General features: G+C 35.7%; 1 protein-coding gene across 2 annotated transcripts in view; it reads right to left on the bottom strand.

Moving 5' to 3' along the window:
• Positions 1 to 17,326, bottom strand: part of LOC106059547 (prolactin-releasing peptide receptor-like) — a 187,444-nt gene that overhangs the window by 14,881 nt on the left and 155,237 nt on the right. The gene's annotated exons all lie outside the window — the stretch shown is intronic.

Genomic DNA, 17,326 nt, shown 5'->3' with positions numbered 1-17,326 from the left:
CAAGCAAAGAAATTGAAATAAACATACTTTAAACACCTCTACAAGCAAAGAAATTGAAATAAACATACTTTAAACACCTCTACAAGCAAAGAAATTGAAATAAACATACTTTAAACACCTCTACAAGCAAAGAAATTGAAATAAACATACTTTAAACACCTCTACAAGCAAAGAAATTGAAATAAACATACTTTAAACACCTCTACAAGCAAAGAAATTGAAATAAACATACTTTAAACACCTCTACAAGCAAAGAAATTGAAATAAACATACTTTAAACACCTCTACAAGCAAAGAAATTGAAATAAACATACTTTAAACACCTCTACAAGCAAAGAAATTGAAATAAACATACTTTAAACACCTCTACAAGCAAAGAAATTGAAATAAACATACTTTAAACACCTCTACAAGCAAAGAAATTGAAATAAACATACTTTAAACACCTCTACAAGCAAAGAAATTGAAATAAACATACTTTAAACACCTCTACAAGCAAAGAAATTGAAATAAACATACTTTAAACACCTCTACAAGCAAAGAAATTGAAATAAACATACTTTAAACACCTCTACAAGCGAAGAAATTGAAATAAACATACTTTAAACACCTCTACAAGCGAAGAAATTGAAATAAACATACTTTAAACACCTCTACAAGCGAAGAAATTGAAATAAACATACTTTAAACACCTCTACAAGCAAAGAAATTGAAATAAACATACTTTAAACACCTCTACAAGCGAAGAAATTGAAATAAACATACTTTAAACACCTCTACAAGCGAAGAAATTCAAATAAACATACTTTAAACACCTCTACAAGCGAAGAAATTGAAATAAACATACTTTAAACACCTCTACAAGCAAAGAAATTGAAATAAACATACTTTAAACACCTCTACAAGCGAAGAAATTCAAATAAACATACTTTAAACACCTCTACAAGCGAAGAAATTCAAATAAACATACTTTAAACACCTCTACAAGCGAAGAAATTCAAATAAACCATATTCATAGTTATGTTCACGTTAAAATAAGATCAGATCGTGCTTATGTTATCTTATCATATCTTATATATATATATATATATATATATATATATATATATATATATATATATATATATATATAACACATATCGACCACAAAAGAAAATTTTCTTTGATCTATCAATTCCTCATCTATCAAGCAATCTATACTACTCGAAGCCACCTAGTTCTTCATCCACTTATGTGGCTACCCAAATATCCACAATCCATCCAATCATCCAGCCATGTTTTGTTTCCATCTATCCTTCTCTTAGACTCACTTAGAGTGCATGGCTGACAAGTAACCAACTCTTTGACACCATTGATGACCTCACAAGAGACAGACTCTTTAATGCATTAGTTTTACCGAGCTTAAATCAGCTCACTCCGTCTGTTTGCATGTCTGTTTGTCTGTCTGGTCAAAAGTCTTGTACACGTTCTTTCTCACACTTCCTATTCTCGGATCAAGTTGAAACTTCACACAATTGTCGATGATAACAAATGAATCCATTGAAAATGAACCAATTAGTTAATCAGACTACTCAGTCGTAATAGGACTCTTGTCAAGGCTGATGTAGAGAATTAGGTCGTTTTAAATTAACACTAGACTAATAAAACCTTTTTTTTTAAATACTTCAATAGCTGAGTGGCACAACACTTCCATCATTGAGACTCGAGTTAGAAATACGAATCGAGCATCTTTCTTTTTTTTTTTTGACATTGAAAAGGCAGCACAGAAACCTTCCCCAAATTCTTCCCCTCCCCCAACCTGAGCACACATACGATTGGACTATAGCGCACTGAGCATGCTATTAACATGAAAGTTGCGCTAAACAAAAACTGAAGGAATAAAAATATTTCCAATCGCACAAATATATTATTGTAAAAACATTAATTAGACAATTGATTCAAAATAAATGATTTCAGGTTTTTACAAAATTATTTGTATATCTAGTTTGTTTTTTTTAAGTTTCCAAAGGAGTCTAACACAGACACACACAATCTGTCTACAGGAGTGACAGACCGTAGCTCATGATAGAATGCTCACTTGCGTCCTAGTTAAGTGTCTGATCCAGCAATGAACTACACGATAGAACCCTGTGATAAGGGGTACAGGATGACATACAGACTTTCATTTCTTCATGGCAACTGAATGTTTCTAGTGGAGCAACAATTTCACACTAACATGACTGATACTCATCTTTGGAAACATACACAGACACATCTATTTATACACACACACACACACAATGAACATCGATTTGGTCGAGAAAAAGTCGACTTGCTTTTTATATACAAACAAATACACACACACACACACAGACATTACTCTTTGAAATATATGAACTAGAATAAACTGTACAAGGCTGTTAAAAGAAAAGAATGTTTATAATAACATCTTAAAGTCAAGGACTATTGTATTTCGTAAACTAATCATTAACTACAACTATAAGGTGCATGGGCGTAGCCAGGGGGGGGGGTTCTTGGGGTTCAACCCCCCCCCCCTGAAATGAAATCCCCCCCCCCGCAGGGAATTAAGTGACTGATTTTTGCTTTCATTTTGTTTATTTTAGGGGAGATTTTAATACTAAATCATCACTTACCACAGCACAGCCGAGGGAGTTTTGAGTTAAAAACCCTGTACCAGGGGATTTTGAGTTTAAACCCCCCTACCAGGGGGTTTTGAGATTTAAAAAAAACCCTATCAGGGGGTTTTGAGATACAAATCCCTCTACCAGGGGGGTTTTGAGTTTAAAACCCCCTACCAGGGGCTTTGAGTTTAAAACCCCCTACAGGGGGTTTTGAGTTTTAAACCGCCTACCAGAGATTTCTGCAGTTAAATCCCCCTCTTCTATAAAACAAAACAAAAAAAAATGCAAACAGCAATCCCCAAATTCCAACAGCACAGTTAAGGAATATTTTGATTTCAAAATTTACGATAAACACCTCTTCAATATAAAAAAGCAAATTACACATTCAAAATTTTATGAGCGTAGCCAAAGGGGTTTTGAGTTTAACCCCCCCCCTCCAGTTGGGGTTTGAAGCTAAAAAAGTACCTCTTCAATATAAAAAAAAAAAGCAAATTACACACTATAAAATCTATGAGAGTAGTCAAAGGGGTTTTGAGTTTAAATCCCCACCTCCAGATGGCTTTTTCTTTAAAGATAAAAACCTCTCCAGATGGTTTTGAGTTTAAAATTCCCCTACAGAGCGTTTAGAGATGAAAACCTCTCTCTTCAATATTATTTTAAAGCAAACTACAGTCACCAAATTCTATGATCGTAGCTAAATGGGGTTTTGAATTTAAAAAAAATCCAGAGATTTTTTAGTTTAAAACCCCTCAACAGATGATTTGACGAAAAAACTTTCCTTTTCGATATAAAATCTAAAGCGAAATACAGGCATGTAATTCCAAAAGCGTTGTCAAGAAAGGTTACAAATTTCTACCAGTGGCTTGGGCTCCATTAATAAAGTGTGAATAGTTTTCTGCCGAAATTGAGAAACATTAAATGTGGCTCAACAAAGATGGCTAAGACAGATTTTAGGAGTCAGTCATAGAGATCGGGTCTAAATCAAAGAAATCATATGCCGAACAGGGAGTCGAATCCGACAGAGCGTCGCATGAGGTTTTGCGGGACATGTTCTCCGACAAAATGAATTACGCAAAATAAGAGTTGCGGAAACAGCTTTCCGGAAAATGCGCCGAACGGTGCGAGAGGGTCTAAGTCAGTAAGAATAGCACATTAGCTTTTTGAAATAAAACTTTTTAATAGCAAGATAATGCACTGTAGATACCTCAGAATATGCATTTTGTTGGCTTTCAATACCAGAAATAGTGCTCGGCGGCGGGGCTTCGCCCCGCGCTGGGGAAGCCCTGCGAGCTCCCCCATATCCCTTGGCTAGCAAGGGCGAGGAGTCTACAATAAACAATAAACGTCTTCCGAAAGGGTCAGAATGTAATAAAGATTAATTATGTACACACACACACATATAATTTTTTTTCCGCGGGGGGGGGGAATCCCCCCAAAACCCCTCCCGAAAAAAATCCTGACTACGCCCATGATAAGGTGCCATTGAAGTAATGACTTGGGAGACAAGCAACTAAAAAAACAAACACAGTTTAAAGAAACACAATTACACACACATGCACACACTGACACCCTAGACCACATTCACACACAGACACCCTAGACCACATGCACACACAGACACTCTAGACCACATTCACTCACCGATACAAAATTGCATCAATACAGAAATTCAAAGCTTCAAAGACAATTGGTTTATAAAAGGTCGTACCTACAGGCTAGAGCACCTTGTACTATCCAATAGAGATCAAACTTCATGTTAATTGTTTGTTTGTGTTTGAATTCGATGAAAGCGAATGATTGTTGTTTTGGGTCGAACAAACGATTGGAAATGTGTGTTTAGACCATGAATAATGTATGGTATCAGCAGATCCACCAGCGGGGCCAATTGTATTTAGTAAGCTTACATTTAGCAAGTTTTGCTACAAATGAAGCCATTCAAAATATTTTGTGTTCGTTTCGTCAGAAAAATATAATGGCTGAATAAGCGCCTATTATATTCTTAATGTTGAACAAAATTCTTTGTAAAAAAAAATTAATAGAACTGTTATTAATAAATTTACACAACTTTCAACTTCAATGTAGCTGTAGGTAGAGACACAAATGAAACGTTTATTAAATAATGTAAACTTCTTCGTTCTCGTTGGAGCGTTCATATATATGAGATGAACTGCGCAGTGATTTCCGAACCAGACAGCTCTCTTTATAGTTAAATTTCTAAAGGGGTGTTTTGGGTTCAATGTTTTGTTCAGGCCTCTTGATAAAGAATGCAGTTTTGAAGAGCATGGTCAGCATTCCTTGGTGACATTCAATAAGGGCAGATTTCGCTAGTTCCAATTTTGAGCTTTCAGTACATATGTTGTTTCATTATCTTGTGTTCAGTTCTGAGGTGAAAGAGAAGTTGATAATGTCGTGACAACTTTATATCTAACTCAAATAAACGTCCCTCTGTCCCTCGTCTCTTGCTTGCTCTTCTCCTCTTGACACCTTTATTTATGAACTTGAACCGTCTCATGGTTTCAGCATAATCTTTTCAACCTACACAACCAAACGATCCGCCCATCTTTACACACGATAGCATCAGAAACATTCACGTACACTTTCGAACACTGTGCTCACATGTGTGTGTGTGTACATGTTTTGTCATGCATTTGGTGTGCTTGTGTGTTGCTGTTGTTGCATTTGTGTGTTAAGATATGAAAACACTACACAGAACCAGATCAAACTGAGAAAATTGTGTTTGCATTTATTTTGGGAACTGATTTCATGTGAATTGCTTGCTTCTTGAATTCTATAACAGAATCTTCGTGGTAATAGCATCACTTTGAGCTAGTCCAGTATTTAATACTCCAGGAAAAAAGAGTATTTTTGAGAGAGAGAGAGAAGGAAAGAGAGAGAGTGATATATACAGAGAGAGAGTAAGAAAGAGAGAAAGAGTAAGAGAGAGAGAGAGAGAGTACAAGAGAGAGAGAGAGAGAGAGAAGAAAAGAAAGTCCTTTGAGATTTTGGCAGGCTATCAAGTTTGTTCGGTCATTAGCTGCTCTGTACGGAAATAAATGAAGGAACCAGAACCTATAAATAGACCAAAATGTCCTCAATTAAAGGTCGGAGGTCGCAGTTCCCCGCTATACTGTGGGTGGTAAATTTTTGGTCCGTAACATATGTCAATTGGATTTCTTGTTCCACTGTCTGCGTGGTGCTCCATGAGGGTACTTTAACCAGAAGAAATAGAAATCTCTGCATCTTAGTTGACCAGTAGAAAGAATTAGGTCATTATTCGAACGATAGCAAGCAACACCAGGTCAGTTGGTCAGTACATATCAAATGTGTGCACTTTTGTGATAGCACACACACACACAAAACCCCTTTAAATATGTTATTAATGAATATATACTGATTTATTCATTTTTCAATAGTGATGGCAGAATGAACAGTAGGTACTAAAAACTTTTGTTTAATTTTATCCCCTCACTGTCACAGTGTATCCACTATCCCCTCACTGTCACAGTGTATCCACTATAGCTATTTCATGTGCTTCCAATTGTTTTTAGATTGAACTGTGTAACAAAACAACTTTCGTTGTCAATACGACCATTGATAGGGTTTAAGTCACGTTTAAAGTCACTCAATGAACAATTGAACCATTATTTGCAGATAATTTATTTTAATTTGGCAATATACACATCCGAAAAAAAAGCGACTTGCCTCTTAGTTATAGCATTATTTTGGATATCATATTTCCATCTACTTCAGTTTGAAGTCTATACCCAAATCATTTTAGATTTATTTTTAAAGAATAATAATACTAATAATAGTAATAATAAAAATAATTATAATAATAATAATAAGAAGGTAAATGTTCTTCATGTCGCTAGATCAAGGAACAGTTTTTTTTATGTGGCCATGACACTTTATCGTGTCCAATATTTCTAGCTTTCGTCTCTTACTTTGTCTAACAGAGAACACACTTGACTCCTAAAACTGTTCGCAAGATGGTGATAGATAACAAATCAGCAACAATTATCATGAAAAATTAAGAAATAAATTAGGAATGAGCTTTAACTAAGACCATAGACCTCATTCTAGTAGACCTAGACCGGAACACGGAAACACATTCTTACCTGATAATGATCAGATCACAGACCTAGATATGTAGATTGTTATGTACGTAAGGAAAGTTGCCCCGAATCTAGAAAATCGATCTTTTCTGTCTTCAAAAAGTAATGATTTTTAGTTTTCAAAGTTTAGAAATAATACAATACCATTTTGCAGATTTTAAATAGAATTTGCGTGAAGTAAAGCAATTTTCCTGTTAGTTTCCATTGAGATTATGTTTCGAAAATCCTAGATCGAAATAATTCACGTCTGTTGATTTTAATAATCTTGTGTACATTTAAATAGATTGATAACCAGGATCTGTTTAGATTATGTATCTAAAAATTGCAAAATAATAATTATGAGACGAGAGTCCTCTTATTGTCGATGTTTAATTGGATCTCATTCACCAAAACGAATGGTCACCAGATAATATTGATAAAACAACGAGAAAAAACTGTCACGTGATAACCATTGTTGATTAGCATTAGATCGTAATTTGTATAGAAGAAATAGAGAAGCACGTGCCTCCATGTTGTTTACGATTGGTGAATGAGGTCCATTACTAGATCTAGATCTAAACATTAAATTATATGTTACATAGGCCAGAGTGGGGAAAAAACAACAACTTTACTTTTTATAACTGCTTTAGATAACAAAACCTTGTTTCAGCTTTCTTGAAGTTTTTCACGACATTTTTGTGTAGAATTAAAAGATTTACATGTCCAGCCTAGATATAATATGACATGATAATACATGTATCTAGCTCAAAGACTTCTGACATAATAATACATGTAGCTAGCTAAAAGACGTCTGACATGATAATACATGTAGCTAGCTCAAAGACGTCTGACATGATAATATATGTAGCTAGCTCAAAGACTTCTGACATGATAATATATGTAGCTAGCTCAAAGACGTCTGACATGATAATACATGTATCTAACTCAAAGACTTCTGACATGATAATACATGTAGCTAGCTCAAAGACGTCTGACATGATAATATATGTAGCTAGCTCAAAGACGTCTGACATGATAATACATGTAGCTAGCTCAAAGACGTCTGACATGATAATACATGTAGCTAGCTCAAAGACTTCTGACATGATAATACATGTAGCTAGCTCAAAGACGTCTGACATGATAATACATGTATCTAACTCAAAGACGTCTGACATGATAATACATGTAGCTAGCTCAAAGACGTCTGACATGATAATATATGTAGCTAGCTCAAAGACTTCTGACATGATAATATATGTAGCTAGCTCAAAGACGTCTGACATGATAATACATGTATCTAACTCAAAGACTTCTGACATGATAATACATGTAGCTAGCTCAAAGACGTCTGACATGATAATATATGTAGCTAGCTCAAAGACGTCTGACATGATAATACATGTAGCTAGCTCAAAGACTTCTGACATGATAATACATGTATCTAGCTTAAAGACGTCTGACATGATAATACATGTATCTAGCTCAAAGACTTCTGACATGATAATACATGTAGCTAGCTCAAAGACGTCTGACATGATAATACATGTAGCTAGCTCAAAGACTTCTGACATGATAATACATGTATCTAGCTTAAAGACGTCTGACATGATAGTATATGTAACGTTAAAATCGTCAACAGAACACTGAGATTGCGATTTTTGTTCCTAGAAGGAAACTCCTATGACGCAATTGTTCTGACAAGACAATTAAAAGAGTGGAGTCTGTGAAGCCACACTCTCGGAGGCAAAATGGTTTTGAAAATTCCCGAACTGATATCCCAAGCACTTCACGGTTCAAAAGTTCTCAGAGTGAAAAGCAAACTTCAGATCTACCTGAAGATAATTGAGCCAGGTAAGGCAGGCATGTCCTACCTGTCTTGCCTGAGATACAGCGTGTAAGTGGTGAGTGTGAACAGACAACGTCCGAGTGAGACTTTTTAAAATGCCACCTCATTGAATTTTACTTTGGTTAGGGAAAGCAAAAGTGGAATAAATATATAAATATAAACTAATATATATATATATATATATATATAAATATACATTTAAATGTAAGGGATATACATTATTTCCAGATCTAAACCAACGTTGAAACTTCCAAATATTTTTTGTTTAATGTTTGTGTCCAAGTATTCAGGTCTGCAAACAAATTTAAATTCATGAATATGTTTTGTCCTTTTCTTTCTGTTCAATAAGAAGTAACACTTTTTGAAAGGATCAACATATTTTTTGTTAACAAGGAAAAGCTTCAAGAACGTGTTTGTGTGTGTGTGGACTATACTATGAAAGTGTCAGACTGTCTGTTCCATTGCAGAATTCAGGCAGCACTTTAAACATTTTTGTTTACCACACTTGTGTGTGTGTGTGTGTGTTCTTGACATTGTCTCCATGTGATGTATTCTGATGTCTAATGAGTTGTGATTATCATTTGTGTTGTGTTTTAAAAATGTTTTGTATTTTAAATATACTTTTTGAAAATATATTTTGATATGTTGGTTGCATAGATTTCTTTAAATTCCTTATTTCATTACCCTTTCAAAAATAAATATATGAATAGATTATGATGTATTGTTTAGAATTTAGAATTTAAAAGAAAAACAAGAAACCTCAAAATCAATTCCTTCTTTATGAATGTGATCGTTGACTAACGTTTCTCATTCTATTTATTTCATGTTATTTGTACAAGCTTATTTCAACTCTGTTTGTCTGTCTGTTTGGTAAAAAGTTTGTACATGTTATTTCGTCCACACCCTACTTCGGATCAAGCTGAAATTTGGCACAATTATTTATTTTACCTGACAACACAAGAATCAATATAAAAAGATTTACCAATTAGTTAACTATTGGTAATTAGTTGTGTGGTATAGAACAAGAGAAAGAAATTGTACTTCATTAATGTGGTGGTATATGTTGAAATAGCCCACTTTATACTTTGTAGGTTGCCGCTTTAATGTTTGACGCTAACAATAGATATCTATAAAACCTTCTATTTTCATAAGCGATTTGTTGGCACAGTGGTTATTGTGTTGGCTTGAGTCCTAGAGTTCAATTTCAACTTTCTCCACCCCCTCCCTCCCTTTTACCAACTGGTCCATACAAGTGATAGGATCATAGCGAATTGAGAAAGCTAAAAGCATGAAATTGCGCTACACAAAAACAATAGGTAAAAATATTTCTAATCACACATATTTATTATTGTCAGTCTAGATCTATAAAAATTAAATGACATGACTGATCCAAACTAATTGATACAGTTACACTAAGCTTTGTTTAAAAAATATCTTTTAGCCTATTAAGATGTACTTCAACTATAAGAGGCGTTTCTATTTTCTCTTTTTGTCTACATTTTCTAAGGAACTAAGATCTACATACTTGGCTAATGGTCGTGTACCAAGTTTTGCATTGATAGAAGACTAAATGTAATATTTAAACTTAATTATAAGTACAAATTATGCATAATGAACAAAGTGCACATCCTGGTACACAGCTAGTCCTACAAACAACCGAAGCCTTCAAAAAGTACCACTTTCAAACCTTGCAATAGTGCAGATAACGTAAAGGTCACTTCTTTCTGTGGCCGAAGGTTAACGAGAGTGTCATGTGGCCAGCACAACCGCCAACCGACTTAACTTTCCTCAAATAATGTCAAACAACCATTAGAGTTGGGTGGACTCAAGAGCTTCCTATAAATCCTGAAATTTAAAATCCAAATCTACACCGAGATTCGAACCCGTGTCTCTCGGTTCAGAAGCCAAGCGCTTAACCACTCAGCCAGCACACCCAATTCAAAGATTTATAGTTCATAAATAACAATGTCCTACAAATGATAATTTCGTCAGTTCGTCTAATTCTACAGCCACCATAGCCCTCCCCCACTGTGCTGCTCTTTTATTCAGTTCATTGCGATTCAATGCAATGACCATATACAAGTGAGTGACCTTGTGAACTGACACCAGGTATAGCAGCACGTGCATTCCTTGCTCCTCCCAACATTTACTTTGTCCTTGAACTATTTATAGTTCATTAAAGAATAAATTATGTCAAAGTCTTTAAAAATTCATTTTTTGATATCTTCATTGAGCTCTCGAAGCTGGTGGCCCATCTTTTCAAAGACGATTCACAACTTGATAGAAAGTTCAGGGAAAGATCGAAAGATTGTGTAGGGTGTAGCAAACGATGGCGCTTCCTTTAAGCCACAGCGGCTTTTCTTAGGGGGACAAAATGTTGACCAACATCTAGACTTGTTGACTTGGCTCTAGACGTGTGTCTTCTTGAAGAATATTTTGAAAAGTTTTAAATTTCCCTACACCTGTGTGTCTGGGGGGAGGGAAGTTGTGGGATTTTTTTTTTCCAATTTATCAACAAATTTGTTTCCTTTGATTTCTCCATTGATCTTGCCCAGGAAGCATGACGCAATAGTTTGAAGAGAGAGAGGGTCAAGGTTGTCTTCCAGAAATGTTTACTCTTTACCAAGCTTCTATTAACTCACTCCGTCTGTATGTCTGCCAGGATTCGTGGACACATTTTGTTTCTTCCACTTCATTCTGTACTGCATTCTGGGATCAAGTTGAAACTTAACGCAACTATTTCTTGTCATTGAAAACATATGAAATAAACAATTACTTAATTAATGAGTGGTAATCAATTTATTTTAAAAAAGGAAAATGCATAAAGTAGTATTGAGATTAATTGCAGTAATTGAGCGGTTCTTTCCCTTAGTTAGTTAGGTTTTTTAAAAAGTTTTTTTTTTTAGCTTGATTCTTTTAAAAATGGACTAGGCAGAATGGTTTAGTTCCCCCTTTCAGACCTTGCAATCTATGGGGCATAGGATGTAAAGGTCATCTGTTTCTGTGGCCAACGGTTAACGAGGGTGTCATGTGGCTTGGACAACGACCAACAGCCTTTACTTTTCCCCAACTTATGTTAGCTGGGTGGGATCAGAGGCGTCCAAAGATCCCGAAATTAAATATCCCAGTCTTCACCAGGATTCAAACCCGGTAACCCCGGTTTTGAACCCATGCGCTTTACCGCTCAGCCACCACGCCTCCAGGTAGAATGGTTTGACAACTAAAAACGTCTGCTGTAGCCTTGTTTGTGTTTGCCAAGAATGTTTTGAATTTCTTTTTTCATAAATGTGCTGTTGTGCGGATGTGCTGCCGCTTTTAGTATTTCTATTTCAGTGTTCCACCAGTACAAGGCTAAATCCAATTCTAGAACTGAATACATTTTATTTTGTATTTAATAGTTTTCTTTAATCCTTTTCAGAGCTTTTATTGAAACACTGGCGGTAGTTGAACCTTGCAGGAAATGTTTTACAAATCCTTTGAATGTGTCTCCGTGTAATCTACATACAAACCGAAGTTCATTTGGTTAGGGCTTAGGTGGGTTAGGGCTTAGGTGGGTAAGGTCACATCACACGAACATGTCATGCCAGAAATATGACGCTACTTGCTCACATCGTCTGGAAGAGGGGGGAATGAACTGCTAAATACTGTGAACAAGAGAATTAAAATATTGCCTTTTATCTTGTCTCTAATGGACCGCGCCGCCTTTGAACTGAATGCACTCTTGAAATAAAAAACGTGTTCAATCTATTTCTGTCTAAACACACAGAGTCTGTGTAGACACGTCATGTCTCAATGTCTACTTTAAAGTGCAACAATAATGGCGGTGCTGGTTTCAGAGATTGGCAGACGTGAAGGCTTTAGCAGGATGCCTCGCGTCTGATGATGTTACATACGTCTAGTCATTGATCAGACATTTACTGAAACCCCCTTCTCCACCCCCACCCCCACACCCCAAAAAAAAGATGTACTATCGCTACTGAATCTTAATTCTTTTTTTTTTTTCATTTTTTTTTTCAAGTCATTTATTTCCTGCGTGTGTTTTGTGTATCTGAGTGTACGATTGTGTGCGTGTGCGTGGGTAAGTGAAGGTGAGTTTTTTTTTATCTTGTTTTTTTTTTTTAGATAAACATATTTATTTACATATTTATTAGAATGGATTCACTATTGCACTAGAGAACTTGACACAGACAAGCACAGAGAGTTTCAAATCCAAATGTTTGCATCCAAGTCACACCTGCCAATAGTATTTTAAGAAGTCATAGTACTGAATACTGTGTTCCAGGAGAGACTAACAGTATGAGAGTTTCTAGATCTACATCTAGTGGGTTTTAAAATGCAGCTTGTATTAAACATTATGAGGCATTATACACACACACGCGCGTTGTTTTAGAAAGAAATATCATTTACAAAATTAATGTCCAATAGAGACATTAAAATGACAAAAACAAACATACGAACAACATTTTAAAAATCTTAATTATGCAGAAAATATTTGAAAAGCGTTAAAGTTTTTTTATATCATTTTCTCAATATATTAGGTTGTTCAAAAACAGAACAAAGATTATAATCACACAAACTCAGAGGCGGCGCCAATGACAAAATAAAATTCAACCTATGGTCTTGTTTTGATTTGTTGGAGTGGTAAAAATTAAAACAAAATATTTTGGCATTGTTTAGAACTTGAAAACAAACCTAACAACCTATTATCGATATGGCGATATTTGAGTAATATTCCTTTTATTTTTTTTTTGACAAAAGGAGAAATTAACATTTCAATAGTTTCTAGTTTTCTAGGTTGTTTTTTGTTTTGTTTCAAGATAAACGTGCGGGACCTATAGCCAAAAAAAAACAACAAAAAAAAAAACCAAACTAATCGCGGTTTTTCATTTAGCTGCGGCCGCTATAACAATATAGATTACATTCCCCTGTGTACACGGAAGACACGCGACTGTGCGAACCATGTGTACAAGTTTTGGACCTTCAAAAATGAATAGCTCCCTTTCTAATAATACATCTAAGCATACAATGGTACATCTAAGCATACAATGATACATCTAAGCGTACAATGATACATCTAAGCGTACTGTCACGGATGAATGTGTGTATGTATGCATAATCTATTTTTACATTCTGCGCGAATGACCGGAAGTGTGTTTTGTTTTGTTTCGTTTGTACAATGATACATCTAAGGGTACAATGATACATCTAAGCGTACAATGATACATGTAAGCGTACAATGATACATCTGAGCGTACAATGGTACATCTAAGCATACAATGATACATCTAAGCGTACAATGGTACATCTAAGCATACAATGATACATCTAAGCGTACAATGATACATCTAAGCGTACTGTCAAGGATGAATGTGTGTATGTATGTATAATCTATTTTTACATTCTGCGCGAATGACCGGAAGTGTGTTTTGTTGTGTTTCGTTTGTACAATGATACATCTAAGGGTACAATGATACATCTAAGCGTACAATGATACATGTAAGCATACAATGATACATCTAAGCGTACAATGATACATGTAAGCGTACAATGATACATCTGAGCGTACAATGGTACATCTAAGCATACAATGATACATCTAAGCGTACAATGATACATCTAAGCATACAATGATACATCTAAGTATACAATGATACATCTAAGCATACAATGAAACATCTAAGTATACAATGATACATCTAAGCATACAATGATACATCTAAGCGTACAATGATAAATCTGAGCGTACAATGGTACATCTAAGCATACAATGATACATCTAAGCGTACAATGATACATCTAAGCATACAATGATACATCTAAGTATACAATGATACATCTAAGCATACAATGATACATCTAAGCGTACAATGATACATGTAAGCGTACAATGATACATCTAAGCGTACAATGGTACATCTAAGCGTACAATGGTACTTCTAAGCATACAATGATACATCTGAGCGTACAATGGTACTTCTAAGCATACAATGATACATCTAAGCGTACAATGAAACATTTTGAGTTTGGAAATATGTTTTAAAATTGCTTTTAAAAAACGAAAAAAAAGGAGCCGTTGCTCCAGAACGTTGCAATATCTGAAATAGAATTAATATCAGATTTTAAATATGTTATCTAGATTTTGCGATCTTAACGGGACGGACATAAGGACAGACAGCACACACGAAACTAATAGCGGCTTTCCAACCTTTCGGGGCGGCTAAATATGTACCCTCGAAACTGGTGCGGACTGGGTGTCAAAATTGGCCCGGACATTTCCATACCACACGGCCCATATCTTGTATATAATATGATGGGCATCAGGTTCTACCTGTCCTCAAAATCATTTTGATAAGTTTGATCAAGTACCCCTTCAGACCTTGCTATCTATGGGGCAGATGATGTAAAGGTCATCTACTTCTTTAAAGGTCATCTATTTTTGTGGCCCACTATTTACGAGGGTGTCATGTGGCCAGCACAACGACCAACCACCTTTACTTTTCCCCATCTAATGCCAGGTACCCATTAGAGCTGTGTGGATCGAAATTAAAAATCTCGGTCTTCATAAGGATTTGAACCCAGGACCCCTCGGTTCGTTATCCAAGCTTTTTCACTCAGCCACCGCGTCTCTTGTCTACGTGTGTAGGCTATTATATTATTTCGGAAAATGTGTTCGATTAAATTACATTACTATTACACCGTAGAGTCTGTAAAATATTTTATTTTAAACACGACGCTCAAAGGGTCACTTTTACAAGAGAATGTTATAAAACCTTTAACCATTCAATAGTGTCATAGTGGCATCCATGTGGCCATTTCGGTGGCCTTACCAGCCCATTTGGGTATCGGCCCATGGGTATTCGCCCCGAATGCCCATTTAGCCAGTCCGCCCCTGCATCGAAAACTTATAAACAGGCACTATGGCTAGAAAAGAGAAGATACAAGTGTATCCTATACTATTGCAGTATACTCTGGCTAGAAAAGAGAAGATACAAGTGTATCCTATACTATTGCAGTATACTCTCGCTAGAAAAGAGAAGATACAAGTGTATCCTATACTATTGCAGTATACTCTGGCACGGCACAAAGACAACAAAAAGGTCTAGGACTTGAAGGCTACTTTATGAGTCCAAGTTCCAGTGTGTTACGCAAGCTTAGGTTGGTGAGACAGACAGACTAGAAGTAAATCATGATCTACGCGTTGGTCTCTGTCACTGTGTGTAGGTCTGCTTGTGTGTGTGTGTGAATATGATCTATGCTTATGTACTTGTGGTCGGTAAATGTACTATTAGGTCTAAACTCTTGATGTGGAGATAGTAGCTAGTTTGGTAAAGCAAGAGATCTATGAAGGTACCAGTTTTCGTAACTTCAGTACATAGCAACTAATAGACTTCAGAAATCAATGAGGTTCCATGTCGATTCTGTGTAGCTCTCAAGTTCAGCTAGAACTGCTAGAAAGTTCAAAGCAATTTGAATCCTAACATTTGTTCTCATTTAACATTTCTGAATCACTACATTCCATAGACTATATATATATATATATATATATACAGAAATATAGTCTATGGTACATTGCTTTATTCAGGCAAACTCTATAGAGACTTGTTCCTTGCTCGTTATGAATGCTAGTTTCACACGTACAAAGTCGAATAGTCAATACTTCCAATGAGCTATGGACATCTCTTAGTCTTGCGGCGACATCTCTTAAAATAGCAGTTTTCATATAATAACTGAACCGTCACAGCTCGAGGCTGGATTAGTTAGTGAGGCTATGTACCAAAGAAAGTCATTGAGGTCTGAATAGAACTTATAGGAAGTCATTGAGGTCTGAATACAACTTATAAGGGAAGTAATTCGATGAACATCGAACAGGCCGATTAAAACATTCTGCAATGTTGGTTTTTTTTCCGGGATGGGGGGGAGGGCGGAGGCGTGCAGGAAGAAGTTTTTTTTTACTATTTTATACCTTGTCAGAATTACTGAAGGAATTTTTTTTTTTTTTTTGTAGAAAACGTTTGTTCTCGAAGTTTCAGATAATCTGACATATTATAGTATAGATGTTTGTGATGTGATCATTGTTAAAAACTCTGTGATTTAGTAAATGACAGCAGACCTGTACAAATCTCTCTGTTCCGGTATTCGTCAATGATTAATTTCGTGTCCTAAACAGTTGCCTCGTGTGAGAAGTCATTACAGTTAGGTCATCAGAACACATGCATACTGAGAGCACTGATACTCAGAACACATGCATACTGAGAGCACTGATACTCAGAACACATGCATACTGAGAGCACTGATACTCAGAACACATGCATACTGAGAGCACTGATACTGACTGCACTCACCATCGTGTAGTGTACATTATATATGAGAACACACGCGCTTCATGAGTCATACACACACACACACACATAGTTTATGAGTCATACACATGACTGTGTCACAATGACTTGTACGTATGTCGTTGGTTCAATGCACTGGTCAAATCACAAGAGATAGGAATTACGATTGTTTAGGCCATAAGCGGGTAACAGCAATTGTGTGTCAATGTCATGTTTGACCTTCCACCATCGGTAAATGATAAATATACATTACTTGAGTTCAGTATATTGACAAAGTCCTCCAGTTTAACTGACCCATACATTACCTGAGTTCAGTATATTGACAAAGTCCTCCAGTTTAACTGACCCATACATTACTTGAGTACAGTATATTGACAAAGTCCTCCAGTTTAACTGACCCATACATTACTTGAGTTCAGTATA

This window comes from Biomphalaria glabrata, chromosome 2, assembly GCF_947242115.1.
Source record: "Biomphalaria glabrata chromosome 2, xgBioGlab47.1, whole genome shotgun sequence".
In the NCBI taxonomy this organism is placed as follows: domain Eukaryota; kingdom Metazoa; phylum Mollusca; class Gastropoda; family Planorbidae; genus Biomphalaria; species Biomphalaria glabrata.
This window is presented reverse-complemented; position numbering and strand designations above follow the sequence as displayed.